Source organism: Cryptomeria japonica, chromosome 1 (genome assembly GCF_030272615.1).
Source record: "Cryptomeria japonica chromosome 1, Sugi_1.0, whole genome shotgun sequence".
Taxonomy (NCBI): Eukaryota; Viridiplantae; Streptophyta; class Pinopsida; order Cupressales; family Cupressaceae; genus Cryptomeria; species Cryptomeria japonica.
This window is the reverse complement of record NC_081405.1, coordinates 464,945,212-464,954,987: the sequence shown is the minus strand read 5'-3', so window position 1 is coordinate 464,954,987 and position 9,776 is coordinate 464,945,212.

Below are 9,776 nucleotides of genomic sequence, written 5' to 3'. Positions count from 1 at the left end.
CCTAACTGAATTATGATTCTTAATTACATTAATTTATATGATCTAGGGAGATCTGGTCGGCCCAAAAGGAATCAAATGCCGAAGAACAATATCAAACGTGTAAAACCAACAAGTTGGCCTCCGTGAAAGAGATTATTGCGGAAAATCCAAAGGATGAAGTGTAGATCAAAGGGAAGGTCAGCCACATGCCAAGGAACATTGGGATCAATGAACTAAGGCTCCACAAGCTACAGAAAGGATCTGCAAGATTTGCCAATGCAAATAGGTCCAAGCGGTTCCGGTTCCAGAAAATTGTCTCAGAATCTAGAATCAATAACTTGCTGGTAAATGATCCAAATGCTTCGCGGTTTAGGAATAAGGAAGATGATCACATCCTCAAGAAAAATCTAGCTCCGCAAGTTCCGATGAGCCAATGCAAGAAAATGTAGAAAGAAATGGTGAAACTACAAAATAGAAAACAAACAGAAAAAAATGTTTTTGGTTGATGCACAAGATTGCCAAGAACCGGGGATGCTCCTGCATTAGACATCTAGGGTTGTTGAAAAAAAGTGATTCCCTCACTTTGTTGGAGTCAAAGGAAAACCAAGGTGGTCCACCTCTACCTAAGAAATCCAAGATGAATCTTCAGCTGGTTTGTCCTTCCATTTCACAAGATACTCCATGTACTTACTACTCGGGGTACTATGCCCAATTCTTTTGTCAAAAATGGCTTCAATCTAATCTGGATCCTTCTAGGGCAACTGTTTCTTCAAGTTTGTAATATTGTCTTCACTGAATTTTGATTCATGATACTGATGTAAATTTGTAATGTTAAATATAGGTGAAATACTCAAACTATCTGGTAATTCTACTTCATATGCATTTCTAGAACTTAACTTCCTCAAGATCTTACAAGGTCCAAACTTCCTCATCTGCAACTTGTTATAGGTTTTAACTAGAAATCTCTCTTTTCTCTGATATACAAGAAAACTCTTCTTTAGCAAGAATCAAATCCCAACTTTTGTTTTTCTCTCCAACTAAGCATCTCAAAGAAATTCCTAAGCTCATGCTTACTACATGTCTATCCATCCATCTGTGGGTGAAAAGTATAATTGAACTTCAAATTTGTCTTCATCTTCTTCTAAAGTGTTCTCCAAAAATAACCAAAAAACTTAGTCTCTCTGTCTAAAACTATGCTCTTAGGTAATCCATACAATCTCACCACTTCCTTGAAAAATAAGTCAGCTATATGCACTGCATCTGATGTCTTCTTACAACGTATGTAATGAGCCATCTTCGAGAATCTATCTGCCACAACAAATATAGAATCATTTCCTCTCTGTTTCTTAGGCAATCCAAGTATGAAACATATGCTTATATCCTCCCAAGTTCTCTCCGGTAATGTCAAAGGTTTATACAATCCCACATTCTGACTACTACCTTTTGTAATTTGACAAACTCTACAACTCTGCACAAATTTCCTGACATCCTTATGAATTTGAGGCCAAAAGTAACATTCACTCACCAATGCTATTGTTTTGTCAACACCAAAGTGTCCGGCTAATCCTCCACTATGCTTCTCCTTTATCAAATTCACCCTCGTAGAAATTTTAGGTATACACAACTGAAATCCTCTGAGTAACATCCCATCCTAAATGAAATAATCCATCCATTGACTTCATGTCCACCATAACTGGTTCTCTACATGCTTTCCAAGGTTATGCAAAATCTAGGTCATCATCATACAAGGTCTTCAACTCTTCAAATCCTAATACTGTCACTCTCATCTTTGTCAACAAATTCCTCCTTCTACTCAATGCATCAACAACTTTGTTTGAATTCCCACTCCTATGCTTCAGCACAAAGGTGTAACTCTGCAAGAACTCTACCCATCTCGTATGTCTCTGATTTAACTTACTCTGACTATTCAAATATTGCAAGGCTTGATGATCAGTATACAACACAAATTCCTTAGGTAATAGGTAATGTCTCCATTTCTTCAGGGCTTGAACTATGGCATAAAATTCATGACCATACACTGAATATCTTCTCCTGGCTTCATTCAACTTTTCACTAAAATAAAATACTACTCTCCCTTCTTGACTCAATACTCCTCCAATTGCGTTCTCACTTGCATCATAGTCCACTTGAAATACCTTGTTGAAATCTGGTAAAGCTAACACAGGCTATTTAGTGACCTTTTGCTTCAGCAATTCAAAAATTTAATAAATGCTCTAGTTGTCCACTTGAATTCCTTCCTATCTCCTCTCATTGTCTCAGTCATAGGGCTACAAACTCAACTGAAATTTTCGATAAAGTTCCAATAGAAACTAGCCAATCCATGAAATTGTAGCGTCCTAAAATTGCGACACTTGCAATTTTGACTGCATTTCGGTCTTCACATGGCGACGCAACACGGAACCTGAATGGGGACCCCGAAAATTGCTCATGACACCAAAAACTGTATTTTCTTGCACCCTGGCCTAAACCTCCTTTGCACCCTGCTGTCCCGAGAGGTGGGACCAGAGCGCCCAGCGCCCTGGTCCTTCAGGACCAGGGCACCCAGCGCCCTGGTCCCACAGGACCATGGCGCCCAGCGCCCTGGTCCCTGGGTCCTATTTTGGGCCCGGTCTCTTTTGGACTTCGGGTCTTTATGTTTGCAAATTAGAAAATTGTCTTTCCTGGTCGGCCTAAGGTCGGGAAAATCAGTCTATCAGCCCTAATTGACAAGTATATAAACTACATTTTCCTCTTTCATTCGACATGATGGAAAAAGCGTGGAAATTATACTCAAGCGTTCAAGCATTCAAGCATTCCTTCAAGCAATTGATCATTTCAAGTCTCCATTCAAGGCTAAGTGTTGCATTCAAGACAAGGATTCAACCATTGAAGAGGAGATCACTTACTACATACTACTACAACATACAACATACAACATCTATACCTTCGCACATAAGGATACAAACATCCTTACAACAAGGTATTAGTACTTGTTTTACATTACAGACATTTATATTTACAGCATTGCTCATTTCTTGGTTAATTCCAAAACCGGGGTTTGACCTAAAGGCAAACCCCTAATCCCTAACCCCCCAATCGTCTTCGCTTTTCTGTGTGTAGGTTGCAGGTACGCGGCTGAAATTGAAGATCTGGAATCCTTGTGCAGAGACGAACAAATCCCCCTTCGTTTCGCGGATTTTTCGGAGGACCGTGGCGCTCGAGCGCCATCGTCCCGACAACTTTTTCTCAAATTTACAGGACAGCGCCGTATCGACATTTTACTGCTAATTCCAGGTCCGCAGCTTCATCCTATATCCCTATATCAGTTTATAAGCGAATCTTTGTCACTTTCTATGCATTCCTAGCTTAATTCTTCTATTAACATTCTTTACAAAAGAGGGTAGCCTTGCTTTCTTAACCCTTGAAACACATTTAGCATCCAATCTTGCATTGTGTGGGATTGGATCTTGTGGGTTTCAACCCCTCTTTTGAATGTAAAGTCTCTCCCCTAAGTGAAAACCATCAACCCTAGTGAATCTCCCTTCTCTCTCCTTGGAGTTGGAAGAGGGGAGAGCAACTAGGGTTCGATCGCGATTTTCCGCTTTACATTTTGGTGAACCCGACGTGAACATCCTTTCTGATTATTCATAGTTAGATCTGAAAATTGGATTCCTTGATTACATTTCCATGTTTGATCTTTGGCAAAATTTTAGAGGTTAATTGCATAAAAACCCTAAATTTTCTTTTTAAGTAATTAAACTTGTGAAATGTTTAATTGTTGATGCTTGTTTCAGATCTGCCCTTCTATTACAAATTATCAATTCATATTTGTGCTTTAATTCTGAAAATTAAGTGGTTAAGTGTCAAAACCCTAATTTTTGAAACCCTCTTGATTCAACCTTTTTCCGACAATTTCACTGATCAAAACATCTCCAAATCAGCTGTAACTTTGGATTCCGCAATAAAATCACAATATCTTTCATCCCTGAAAATTTGGAAAAAAGTTGCGAGGACCGTGTGCACTCCGAGCGCCATCGTCCCCGACATTTTTTCCGAAATTTCGGGAGCTAGATCTTACTGTATTTTCCTGCTAAAATCCAGAATTTTGGCTGATTTTATCAATTTTAACACCTTCAAAATTACAGTCAAAGTTGGTCTAGGGATTGCTTGGATTAACGTTTCTAATCATTCAAAAATTGTTGAAATTGAAATTTGTGTCAAAATTGTGTTTCTTACAGTCCTAAGTCTGAAAAGTGTGTTAACATTCATTCGAAATTTCAGTGCTTTATTCAAATTCTTGCAATTTGTGACTTTTGAAATTAAGTGCTTAATTACAACAACTTTAATTTCCGCTTTCAAAATTGAATTTTGCGTGAAATTGAGTCAATTTTTAAATTTCAAAATTTGCATTGCTCTTGACATTCCCTCTAAAATCATAACATTCAAAATTTCAGTTTCCCTCTCTTTTTCAAAATTTAAATTTTTGCATTTTTCGACAATCTTGGTAGGGTTAACTTTCGAGATTGCAACTTTAATTTGGCCTATCTACAGATCATAAAACCACTCAATTTTTTCAGATTAGCTCTAAAATTATCATAACTTTCATCCCTGCAAATTTCGAAAAAAGTTGTCGGGACCGTGTGCACTCTGAAGCGCCACGGTCCCTGACATTTTTTCTGAAATTTCGGGAGATTGTCCTGATTGTATTTAACAGCTTAAATCCAAAAGATTGGCTGATTTTACTGAAAATTGTTACCTCTAAAATCAAAATCTTCTCTCCCTCTCTAGTGCATGAGTTTTACAACAATAAGCCCTACTTACACTATTCCCGTTGGACGAAGCCGTAGAATTAAGTCTTTCCGAGGTTCAACTACTGAGGAGATGGAACCTAATTTGAATAGCCTTTTTAACGAGGACATGGGTAATTCCTCTAATCCTCCTAATGATGAAGAAGCTCTCCATGAGGTTTCTGAAGAACAACTTTCGAAATTGGATAACCAATTTGACGATTTTCGACAATGGATGTCTCAAGAATACCCTGATAGTCAAGCTCTTCCTTTAATTGAGGGTCTAAAACGTATGCTTCAAAGTGATAAGAATGGAATTGATATTTTGCGTGGTATTGCACATATTGTGGATTCGAATGTGATGCCTATGAAGAGTTGTGCTGAAAATTTGGGTTATACACAACCTCCTACTCAAGTCAATCATTCTATTCCTTTGATGACTTCTATTGCTAGTGTACCTACCTTTACATCAAACATAATGGCTACTTCTACACAAGACATTCCTCCTATGATCACCAATCATGGGGGCAACCCTTCTTCTTCAATTAACCCTCTTCCTTCATTTAATCCGACTTCTTCATTCATTCCTTCAATGAGTGTCCCTATTATATCTCCACAAATGAACATGACGCAAGGGGGCAATTCATTCAACCATTCCATTCCTCCTTGTAGTGTTCCTCCTGTCCAATCATCTCCTATGACTAATTATCATAGAGTCCCACCACCTTACTCTTTACCTTCTTTCAATAACATAACACCTCCATTTCAATCTAACACATCTAATATGAATTCTTCGACTGAAGCGACCATTAACAATCTTGCACAAACTGTCTCTTCTTTACAGCAACAAATTGCCTCTATGAATCAATCTAAGTTTAGTGTGCCCACATTTGATGTTGCGAGCCCACTTTCTCTTGACATTGTTCGAGCTATCCCTCCTAAACATGTTGAAATCCCGCAGTTGGAGCTTTATAATGGTAAAGGTGATCCTCTAACACATGTTAAGGCTTTTCAAACAATATGTACTGATTTTGCTTATGACCAAAGGTTGCTTGCAAAACTGTTCACTAGAACATTAAGAGACAAAGCCCTACAATGGTATTGCTTGTTGCCTTCTTATTCTATTACTTCTTTCGAACAACTTGCAAATGCTTTCATTCAACAATTTCAAAACAATATAAGTCCTAAAGTTACTTTGATTGATTTAATGCATTGTAAACAAGGTGTTAAAGAAAAAGTGACTGATTTCATTGGTAGATATAAGCATTTGTATGCTCAAATTTCTTTTCCAGTGCCTGACAATGATATTCAAAGAATCTTTATTTCTAATTTACAAAAAGATATTCGAGACAAACTTCTGTTTTCTGAGTTTACTTCTTTCCAATAGTTGTGTGCGACTCTTCACAATTATCAACTGACTGTGAGTCAAATGGAACAATCACATCCTATGGCTCCGAGTGATAAGGGTGATAGCAGTCAACAACCATTTGAGAAGTTTAAACCGAACAGAGATTCCATCAAATTCCATGAAAACATCATCAACAACAATGTGAATGCAGCATCAGGTGTGCCTCCTATTTCTAAATTTTTCAAGAAAGAAAGAAAGTATACTCCTTTGAATGAATCATTGCATAGTATTATGAATAAGTTATTGGAACAAAATATGCTTACTCTTCCTCCTATAAGGCAAATTGATCCTGCAAAGATTACTTCACCTTATTTTGATAACAAAGCTTTTTGTCAATTTCATCGTCAGCCTGGGCATGATACTGAAAAATGTTTTTCTTTAAAGGGTAAAATTCAAGATTTGATTGATAATAATACTATTTCTGTTTCTGGAGTGAATGATAAAGGCAATACATCTGTAGCTCCTCCTAATCAAAATCTTCAGATTTTCACTGATCCATTACCTTCTCATACCTCTAATGCAATTGAGGCTAATGATTCCTCTCTCTCATCTAATGGTCTTGTGTCTATGACTCCGAATGTGATTAACTTTGTAGAGCAGCAAGAAAACCCTAAAGAACCTTCCATCACATTTGATTCCAGTGAAACCATTAGGGCACCTGATGGTCCTTTATACATAGTTGCAAAAGTCAAGAATACACCTTGCCGTGGAGTGCTTATTGATCCTTCGTGCATGATTAATGTTATTACTGAAGAATTTCTTTTTACTTTGCAATTGAATCACGTGATATATGACAAAATAGATGTGATTGTGAAACTATTTGATGCATTTTCTTCTCCTGCAATTGGTTCTATTACATTGCCTATTGAGGTCCATAACAAATCCCTTGATGTGAACTTTGCTATTATTCCTTCATCCGAACAATTTCGTGTGAAGCTTGGCTATCCTTGGCTATCTTCCATGAAAGCTATTGCTTCTCCTATTCATAAGTGTTTGAAATTTCCCCATAATGGTGAAGTTGTTACTGTCAATCATAGTCTCTTTAAACTAGCTGAAAGAACTTCTAGTGTTCCTATTGATTACTTTTGGCCTAAACAATTCCAATCTCTTCCTCCGCGAAGTGATCATCTTTTCAAATCTTATCAAAAGTGGAAAACAGATATGATCCTATCTCTAAGTGAACCTAGAACACCTAAACTTGATATTCCTATCATTCTTGAGAAGGAAGTTCTTCCTTTGAAAGATAAAACTAATGTCTTTCCTCAAGAAGATTCCCAACCCGTTCCCATGGATGTGATTATGTCTATGCCTAATAAACCTTCTAAAAGTAGACCTATACCTCCTCGTCATGATGGACTTGGTCTTCTTCCTAAACCAAATATTCCTCCTTTGTATGGAGCAGTCCCTCCTCCTTTTTATAGAGAAAAGAGACCTTCTTCTTCTCCTATTATCCAGCCTAAGAGACCACAACCTAAACACCCAAGTGATAAGGATGAGAACATTCCTCCTCCTCAATCTTCTCCACTTCCTACTAAGACTAGACGAAATCGTTCTGCACGTGAACGCCGACGAAAGCGTCGTCTTAGAGCTCAAGCAGCTGCTTCTCAAACTTTGCAATCTCCAAAAACACCTTCAACAAGCATTATTCCATTTTCTCCAAAATCTCCTAAACATAAGATGCATGATGGTTTTGAGCCTGTGCGAGTTAAAGATCCTATTTTTATAAATCTTGATGATGATATAGATGAAAATGTTATTCATGATGAAAATGTTACTTCTCTTGCTTCTGATAGTGAATATGAACTTGTTGATATTGATAACCATTTATCTAATGAATTTTCTAAAGCACTTATCCTAGCTCCTAGACAAGAACAGCGTGGCTTGGAACATGAACATAGCCCTTGTTTGGATCTTGTGATAGCTCCATCTGCTGTGTTGAATGTTCCTCCTCTAGCGTGTTCCCTACCTTCCCGAAACATTGATCAGCAAGATCGGGGGGTAGATGACGTGCTAGACTAGTTACATTAGCATAGCAGATTCTCTCCTCCTCTCTTGTGTTACTTCTTCTATATGTTATTCTCATTCTTCTATTTGTCGTCCTTAGTGTTGTCTACTTGAGGACGATGCAAAACATTGAGATCTCTTTTGGTCTCTCTCATGTTGACTCAAAAGACACATGTGTTCCCTTCTTCTAGGTGACCTTCCTTGATTGGGGAATGAAGAACAATTATGCATACATACATATGATATACATGAATTATCATACAACATACTGACCCCGAGGAAAGCGAAGTCACCTCGTGCTTTGTGTTTTGTGTCTATTATCCTTGGGTTTATCTCACACTCGGGGGCTAAATCCTTGCGATAACGTGCTCCTTTCCTTTCTCATTTCTTATGTGTATCACTACGTTAAAACAATCACCCCCGTTGAGGCGTGTGCGATCGCTTTAATGTAGGGGGGCATACACCCTGTCTATCCCTTCAGGATACATGAAAATTTCTTGGAGAACTCAGCTTTGCCTTGAAAATTTTCGGTATTTCTCTTGCATGACTCATAGTGAGGGAACCTTACTACTGACAGTCATGGTTCTCCCTCGTGATCTTCCCTTTTACTTTGTCAATCAAAGTCGTAAGATCCTTAGTCCACTGGGGGCTTGGTGTGTCTTGCCTCCTTGACGTGGTGAAACTCTTTCAATATTGTTTCCTTGTACTTTACCGGAAGTATGAGCATACATACTCCTGCTAAAGTGGGGGCTAAATGTAGCGTCCTAAAATTGCGACACTTGCAATTTCGACTGCATTTCGGTCTTCACGATGGCGATGCAACACGGAACCTGAATGGAGACCCCGAAACTTGCTCATGACACCAAAAACTGCATTTTCTTGCACCCTGGCCTGAACCTCCTTTGCACCCTGCTGTCCCGAGAGGTGGGACCAGAGCGCCCTGGTCCCTGGGTCCTATTTTGGGCCCGGTCTCTTTTGGACTTCGGGTCTTTATGTTTGCAAATTGGAAAATTGTCTTTCCTGGTCGGCCTAAGGTCGGGAAAATCAGTCTATCAGCCCTAATTGACAAGTATATAAACTACATTTTCCTCTTTCATTCGACATGATGGAAAAAGCGTGGAAATTATACTCAAGCGTTCAAGCATTCAAGCATTCCTTCAAGCAATTGATCATTTCAAGTCTCCATTCAAGGCTAAGTGTTGCATTCAAGACAAGGATTCAACCATTGAAGAGGAGATCACTTACTACATACTACTACAACATACAACATACAACATACAACATCTATACCTTCGCACATAAGGATACAAACATCCTTACAACAAGGTATTAGTACTTGTTTTACATTACAGACATTTATATTTACAGCATTGCTCATTTCTTGGTTAATTCCAAAATCGGGGTTTGACCTAAAGGCAAACCCCTAATCCCTAACCCCCCAATCGTCTTCGCTTTTCTGTGTGTAGGTTGCAGGTACGCGGCTGAAATTGAAGATCTGGAATCCTTGTGCAGATATGAACAGATCCCCCTTCGTTTCGCGGATTTTTCGGAGGACCGTGGCGCTCGGGTGCCATCGTCCCGACAACTTTTGCTCAAAT